Here is an 8583-nt window from a genome sequence, read left to right as displayed (position 1 = left end):
CACAATGAAAGAAAAAGTGATGTCACAGACTTTGGAAAAGCAGAACAATCTAAAAGAAGAGATCGGTTTGAGAAAAAAAATCAAGCACAGTCTATTCTAAGATATAGATGAAAAAAATTTAATACGTCTTTCTTTAGAAACTATTGATAGGCAGCTTTTTATCTTTCCTTCCACACACTTGGAAGTTATTTAAAATGTAAAATAAAAATTATGTATGTGGTGAAGGCAAAGGAAATTTTAATTCTCAGTTTTTGAGTCACATCTTGTGGTGGCCAGAAGTTACTTCCATTTCTATGCTCAGATCTTGCTCCTAGCAGTTCTTGAAGGACTATGCAGTAATAAAGATAGAATCTAGGTCTCCTGCATTCACAGTGTGGAGTCCAGTCTTTTGAGTTGCTCCAAGGCCTTAGGCAAACAAATTTGGGAAAGGGGCACATTCCAGCTGTGCTCAGGGATAACTCCAGGTAGGGCTCAAGAGATTACATATAGTTCTGGGGGTGATCTAAATGTGGCCAACTGCCTGCATGGTAAACACTTAACTCCTGTACTATCTCTTTAGTCTCTAGAAATAATTTTTTGTTAAGTCTACGGTGAAAGACTAGTAAAAGAGTAGTTTATTCTATAGTAAATTTAGGTGGTAAAGAACACGTTTATTCTAATAATGATACTAAATATCTCTAGTACATTTAAGTTCTTATGCCAATTTATAGCCAGAACACTAAGAAGGCATTTTATAGCAATCAATATTTCTTGAAATAGTAGAGGATTGTAAAACCAAAATTCAACACAAAAAGATATTATTATGGTCAGTTAAAAAAATGATGAAGGAGGGGTGGGAGGAAAAGAATACTATGAAGGAATTTTCTTTGCCCTAAAATTTCTTTCCTTATTGTTCTTTCATTAAGGTTCTTTAATTAAAAAAAAACGACTTTTATTCTATTGGAAATTCTTTGGAAAGAAGGGGAGCTACTCTCTTACTTTTAATTTAAAATCTAATAGTGATTACCTAATCATTCAAAAAAATACTGCTTTGCAAAACACATGCCATATTATTATTCTCAAAGATAAGTAAGAATAGAAATTCTTGGCAGAAAAATTGCATCAGGTTATTAAAAATTAAATTCTAGTTTGATGTACAAATGAAACCTAATGAGGAACCATAAAAAGAATGCGTTTTCCTCATGGGCTCTATTTATGTATGCATGCGTATTTACACGTACACAGAGTATTGAATACTAAGGGACTTATTATTATGTGTGCTCTAATAGATTGCTTCTTTCATAAGTCAGATTTTTAAATTAGAAAATTAACCTCTGCATGTGCCAAAAGCCTTAAGGGTTTAATTATTTTTAGGAGCTTGATTAACAACTATTCTTGGCCCAAGGAAAGTTCCTTTCTCATTTTCTTTTATAAAACAAATAGCTATTGAGTGCCGGCTATGACAAGGCACTGTTCTTAGTCCTGGGCATATCACAAGCAAATGAGACAGACAAAAATTCTCATCCTTCATTTTCTAAGGAAAACCTTCATGCTACAGAGATAGGAAACTCCATATATACAATGCCAAGTGGTAATTCTCTAAAATAATATCAGGGGCCAGAGAGATAGCACAGTGGAAGGGCTTTATGCCTTGCACACAGTAGATTCGAACAGACAGAGGTTCAAATCCTGGCATCCCATATGGTCCTCCCAACCACCCTCTGCCTGCCAGGAGCGATTTCAGAGCCAGGAGTAACCCCTGAGTGCTATTGGGTGTGACCCCCCAAAAAAAATCAAAATGGAAAGGCAGGGATTGTGAGGATGAACTGGTCAAGTGCAGTCTTAAATCCATGGTCCAGGCAAAGTTCATGGGAAGTAACCTCAGAATAAAAGTGGGGTGGAAGGAGGAGAAGGAGACATAGAGTTGGGTGCCTGAGGGACTTTTTGAGCAGGAGAAATAGCAAAGCAAAGACACCTGTGTGAGCAGAAACAGGCCTACCATGGTTGACTGACAGCCGTAAAATCAGCGCAGCTAGGAACTCTAAGAATAAAGATGGATTCAAGAGAGTCACTGTTAGGACTTGAAATTCTGCCCCCCCCCCGCCCCCCTGGAGCCACTGGAGGGTTTGTGCAAAGGAACTACTTTGTCTCTGAAGACAAAGAATGACTTGTGGTGGGGAAATAGATGATTTAGGATGAGCTAAGTGAAAAGGTAAGGTTATTGTAATCCAAGTGATGGCTTGGCCAGGGTAGCCAGGGAGGAAGTGAGGACATATGGATGGATTAGAGGTTGGCTTCTAGATATATTCTGAACACAGAGCTGACAGGATTTGTTGATGGATTGGATCTGGGATTTGTGAGAAAGAGGAAAGATTCCAAAAAGAAGCTAAGTTTTTTGAGCTGACTAACTGGAAGGATTGATATTTTTATGAACTGTGATGAGGTGGTCTGTGGAAGGAAAAGGTTCAGGATAAAAGAAGGTTGGCATGGGACACGTTCATTTTGTGATTCTTACATAAGTGGGTGACTGTGTAGCGCTCAGAATTGAGTTGGTAATTTCAACCTGATAATGATCAGACTACAGAAGGAATTAAAAGCCACAAGATTGCTCAAAATCATTAAGATAATGAGTGTAAATAGAAAATAGAAGAAATCCAAAGTCTGAGCCTGGAATTCCCTGAAGTCTATCTACCCTTTCAAAGATCAAGTGTGGCGGTCAGAGCATTGAAGCATTACTAGTCAAATATAGGTCAGAGTGATCAGCAGGGAGGGAAAATAATCAGGGGAAAGTAGCATTCTAGCAGCCATGGGGAAGATCATATTTTAAACAAACAGAAAAGACGAATAGGTAACCAAGAGTAAAATAAGCTCTGGTCAGAGATGTGGTGGAAGTAGAGAACCACTTTCTAGGTGTGATGCCCTGGCTTCGATTCTTGGCACTGCAAAAACCAACCAACCAAACAAACACCCCCAAACTTTCCAAAGATTTACAATGAAGAGGTAGAACCAAGAATCAAGTTTATAGAGGGCTATTAAATACTTAAAAACGAAAAAACATTTTGTTTGATTTTGGGCCACACTCAGAGATGTTCAGAAATTATCCTATGGGCCCGGAGAGATAGCACAGCTATCTTTGCAAGCAGCCGATCCAGGACCAAAGGTGGTTGGTTCAAATCCCGGTGTCCCATATGGTCCCCCGTGCCTGCCAGGAGCTATTTCTGAGCAGACAGCCAGGAGTAACCCCTGAGCACCGCTGGGTGTGGCCCAAAAATCAAAAAAAAAAAAACAAAAAACCAACAAAAAAAATTGTCCTAGATGGACTCATGGGATGTCAGTGATAGATCTAGGGAATGACAGGGATCAAACCTAGATCCTTGTAGAAGGCCATGTACTTGCTGTCCTATCTCTGCAGCCCCTTGACAAAGATTTTGATAGAGTGACAAGCAAAGAGACTACTTAAAGTGACCAATTTAATCTATTTGAATAAAAACAGAAATGATAAAATAAAAATATCTTCAAAAACATTCCAATGTAACCCTCTCTATACAAAAAGTAAAATACACTTTGTACAAACATACCTTAAATTTTATTTTTTTCATAGTAAATTGATGAACTATGTTCTATTATCTTTACTTTGTAAGCGTTGAAATTGATGTTTTCAAAGTTTAAGGGATGTTTCTAAAGTCATGTAAAGAGTAAATGATAGAGGAGCCAGGGGAAAGAATTAGGAATAAGCACAGAGCCAGGAGAAAGCACTGCACACAGCCAGGTGTGCCTCCAAATCAGAAAGCAAAGCCAACCAACAACCAAACAAACCCAAACAAAAATGGAGTAAATGACAGAAATTAGGTGTTGTATTTTCTTTTCTTTCTTTTTTTTAATTCAGAAATCAAGATAATTTTATTAAAATATTTATAAATATTTTATTTTTTTATTTAAACACCTTGATTACATACATGATTGTATTTGGGTTCCAGTCATGTAATGAACACCACCCATCACCAGTGCAACATTCCCATCACCAATGTCCCAAGTCTCCCTCCTCCCCACCCGACCCCACCTGTACTCTAAACAGTCTCTCCATTTCCCTCATACATTCTCATTATAAGGAAAGTTCAAAATGTAGTTATTTCTCTAACTAAACTCATCACTCTTTGTGGTGAGCTTCCTGTGGTGAGCTGGAACTTCCAGCTCTTTTCTCTTTTGTGTCTGAAAATTATTATTGCAAGAATGTCTTTCATTTTTCTTAAAACCCATAGATGAGTGAGACCATTCTGCGTTTTTCTCTCTCTCTCTGACTTATTTCACTCAGCATAATAGATTCCGTGTACATCCATGTATAGGAAAATGTCATGACTTCATCTCTCCTGACAGCTGCATAATATTCCATTGTGTATATGTACCACAGTTTCTTTAGCCATTCATCTGTTGAAGGGCATCTTGGTTGTTTCCAGAGTCTTGCTATGGTAAATATTGCTGCAATGAATATAGGTGTAAGGAAGGGGTTTTTGTACTGTATTTTTGTGTTCCTAGGGTATATTCCTAGGAGTGGTATAGCTGGATCATATGGGAGCTCGATTTCAAGTTTTTGGAGGAATCTCCGTATCGCTTTCCATAAAGGTTGAACTAGACGGCATTCCCACCAGCAGTGGATAAGAGTTCCTTTCTCTCCACACCCCCGCCAACACTGTTTATTCTCATTCTTTGTGATGTGTGCCATTCTCTGGGGTGTGAGGTGGTATCTCATCGTTGTTTTGATTTGCATCTCCCTGATGATTAGTGATGTGGAGCACTTTTTCATGTGTCTTTTGGCCATTTGTATTTCTTCTTTGTCAAAGTGTCTGTTCATTTCTTCTCCCCATTTTTTGATGGGATTAGATATTTTTTTCTTGTAAAGTTCTGTCAGTGCCTTGTATATTTTGGAGATTAGCCCCTTATCTGATGGGTATTGGGTGAATAGCTTCTCCCACTCTTTCTTTTCTTTCTTGTTTTTTTGTTTTTGTTTTTGTTTTGGGGGTCACACCTGGAGGTGCCCAAGAGTTACTCCTGGCTCTGCACTCATATATCATTGGTGGTAGTGCTCAGGAAATCATATGGGATGCTGGGAATCAAATTTGTGTAGGCTGCATGCAAGGCAAGTGCTTAATCACTGTGCTATCCCTCAGGCCCAGATATACAGATGTTGTTTCTTCCTCCCTCCCTCCTTCCCTCCCTCCCTCCCTCCCTCCCTCCCTCCCTCCCTCCTGTTCTTTCTCCCTCCCTCCTTCCTTCCTTCCTTCCTTCCTTCCTTCCTTCCTTCCTTCCTTCCTTCCTTCCTTCCTTCCTTCCTTCCTTCCTTCCCTCCTTCCTTTCCTTCCTTCCTTGTTTCCTTCTTTCTTTCTTTCTTTCTTTCTTTCTTTCTTTCTTTCTTTCTTTCTTTCTTTCCTTTCTTTCTTTCTTTCTTTCTTCTTTCTTTCTTTCTTTCTTTCTTTCTTTCTTCTTTCTTTCTTTCTTTCTTTCTCTTTCTTTCTTTCTTTCTTTCTTTCTTTCTTTCTTTCATTTTTTCTTTTTTCTTTCTTTTGCTCTGATTCCCATATTTTCTTAATATTTTTAGTTGAACAACTGTTTTGTTTTTAAGATTACTTTTTTGAAATCAATGATCTTATTTTTAGAAAATAAATTTTTACTTCTTTGATTGATATCTTTATTTTCTAGTACCCAGAACTTCTAAAGTATTAAAAATGCATACTCAATTGCTTTAATAACTGCTTTTTCCTGATGTATATAGAAAATCACCCAAAATGTTTCACTTTATTAAATTAGATTAACATGACCAATCATGTTAAAATGTTATCAAAGATAATGTAATTTTGTAGAACGATGACTATTTTTTGGTAAAACTGTTTATTTCAAGGGACTTAATTTTATTTTTGGAGATATATTTCTAAAATAATGATTGAAAGTCACTGAGCATGGAGCATACTCACTTTCAGTTCATTATCTATCTGGGAGATGGGTTTCATTATCATCTACGTTTTATGCAGAGGTTTGGAGAAGTTGGATAAATTGCAAAAAGTCATAGAGCCTGTGAGTAGTAGAGTAAGAGTTGACCCCACGTCCTCTGAAATTACATTCCATGCTCTTTCCACTACAACATGCATGTAAATTTAGTTAAGTCCAAAGCTGAGCTTGAAATGTATCTTTACTCATCTGTGTAAAATTGATTACACTCATTTGATGCACCATTGTAACTCTAACAGCTGGCGCAAGAGGGGCCTCCACCTTTAGGAAGTATGTATGCATTTTTTAATTAGATGTGTTTTTCTGGGAAACATTACAGTGGATCAAATCCCACATCCTCCTTTTGGGATTGGATCTCTGGAATCTTAGAGAAGCCCTGATACCATTGCTGAATTTTTCTTAGCCACTGACCTTTTTGGATTATGTTGTTAGGATTGGTTTGGATTGAGGTTTAGAGTAACTTAGATGGTGTTATGGTTTTGGAAGCTTCTACTATATGGACCCAAGAGCATGCCTTATTGTTTGCCTAGACTGAATCTTATACTTTCCATATCCGTGAGCAGGACATTTCATTCACAACAAGAATTGTTGTGCATTATGTTCTTCTGTGTTTCAGTCTCTTTAACTTTACACTTAATGGCCAGAATAGTTTATTACAAAGACAATTCTGAGAACCCACAGTTGTGTTTATGATTCTTTATTTAGGTGGTTCCTCATTTCCTTAAGAAGAAGAGAAATCTCCTTACTATATCCCTCAGGGCCCTCTATGATCTGATCTTTCTCTACTTACTAATCTCAGTTGGGGCTTCCCCTCTCCGAACTCAGTCTGTAGATCTTGTTCTGTTTCCTCCAAGATGAAGTTTGGAACCCCTCCTTTGTAGACTCAACAGTTATTTAATATTTCCTCTGTCTAGAACATTCTCTCCTCCGTGAAGCCACATGAAGGCAATTTGAACTGTATAGTTTAGTTTTTATTTGTTGTGTCACTTCTAGCAATGTTCTGGTGGCCTTTGGGGTCACGAGGGCCACATTCAGAGATGGGGAGGCAGGCCATTCACGGGACCAAAGCCAAAGTCTCACACATGTAGGACGTTACTATTTAAATACCACCACATCACCTGCCCAATGAGGATAGTTTTCATACCAGCTTTTCTTTGAACAAAGACTGGATTTCGAACAGAAATTTCTGATATTTATTTTTTATAAATATGCAAAGTATTTCAAGGGCATTATTAAGTTGGTTGAGTCTAGAGCTAGAGGTACATGTATGTATCATGTAATAACAAAGATATTTTATGAAATAGATCTTTGTGGGGTTTTTGGGGGGCATGCCTTCCTGACTCTGAGTTCAAGAATCCCTTAGGGGACCAAATGGGATTCTGGGGACAAATCCATGTTAGCGTGTGCCTTTATGGCTCCAAACCCAATCTTGGTCTTTTTTGTTTTTTTGCTAGTTACCTAAAAAACAAGTACAGAAAACACATATAAGGTCTAACATATTCCATCCTGCAGACTACTGGGTCAGTGAGTCACTCAGATGGTTAAGTAAATCAGTATGGGTTTGTTTTAAGGAAGTACATATTCATATCAGCTTTTAAATCCTTTTATCAAGGTGAACCTCAAGTCTCCTTTGTTACTGTACCTCCCTTTTTTGTACATTGGGAGATGAGTGAGTAAAGCTATCATTTGAGCTCCCTCTGCTGGTGATAACTGGTGCTTTTCTCAAATAAAGGGCAAGGGGATGTACAAACACCAGGACGAAATTCTGTTAGCATTTCTGCTACACACTTATGGTCAAAGTAGGAAAAATATAGGGTCTTATTTTTTAAGCAGATATGTTAGTATATACTTGACATTTCAGAAAGTTGACGCATTTAAAATACGCAATTTTATTATTTTCAGTGTATTTAGACAGTCAGCCATATTTGAATTTGAAAACGTTTTTGTCCCTTCTATTACCCATCAAAAGAATTTCTATTAGCCACCGATCCATACTCTTCAAAACATTCTATTCCTAATCCCAGTAAACCTACAATCTTCTTTCTTTCTCTCTATATTTACCTATCATGGACATTTCTATAAGTGAGGTCATACAAAGTGGTCTTTTGTGACTAGTTATTTCTTTTAGTACAATGCTTCTGAACATTGCATCAGGTACCAATACTTTGTGGCTTTTATGTTACTAAATAATAATTCATCTTATAGACACAAAACACAGTGTTTGTCTATGAATTGGTCAATGGACATTTGGGCTATTATTTCCACCTTCTGACTTTATGAATAATGATTTCTCAAACATTGGTATCTAAATTTTATAAAGACTCATATCTTAATTCTCCTGGGTATATATTTAAGTGTGGACTTGTTCATACATAGTTTTGTTTAAAATTTTGAGGAGTTGGCAAATTACTTTCCAAAGGTGGCTATCATTTCACATTCTCTTACATCTACTTTCTTGGCTATATTTTACTTTATTTTAAATTTAATTTCTTTTATGTTTTGGCTGCTCCCTGCTCTCTGCTCTATAGACCATGCAGTACTGGCGATCTAAACCAGACCTCCTGTGTCTAAAATATGAACTCAGCTCATTGAACTATCTCACTG

This window comes from Suncus etruscus, chromosome 11 (assembly GCF_024139225.1).
Source record: "Suncus etruscus isolate mSunEtr1 chromosome 11, mSunEtr1.pri.cur, whole genome shotgun sequence".
NCBI lineage: Eukaryota > Metazoa > Chordata > Mammalia > Eulipotyphla > Soricidae > Suncus > Suncus etruscus.
The sequence above is the reverse complement of the archived record's forward strand: the minus strand, read 5'-3'. Positions refer to the sequence as shown.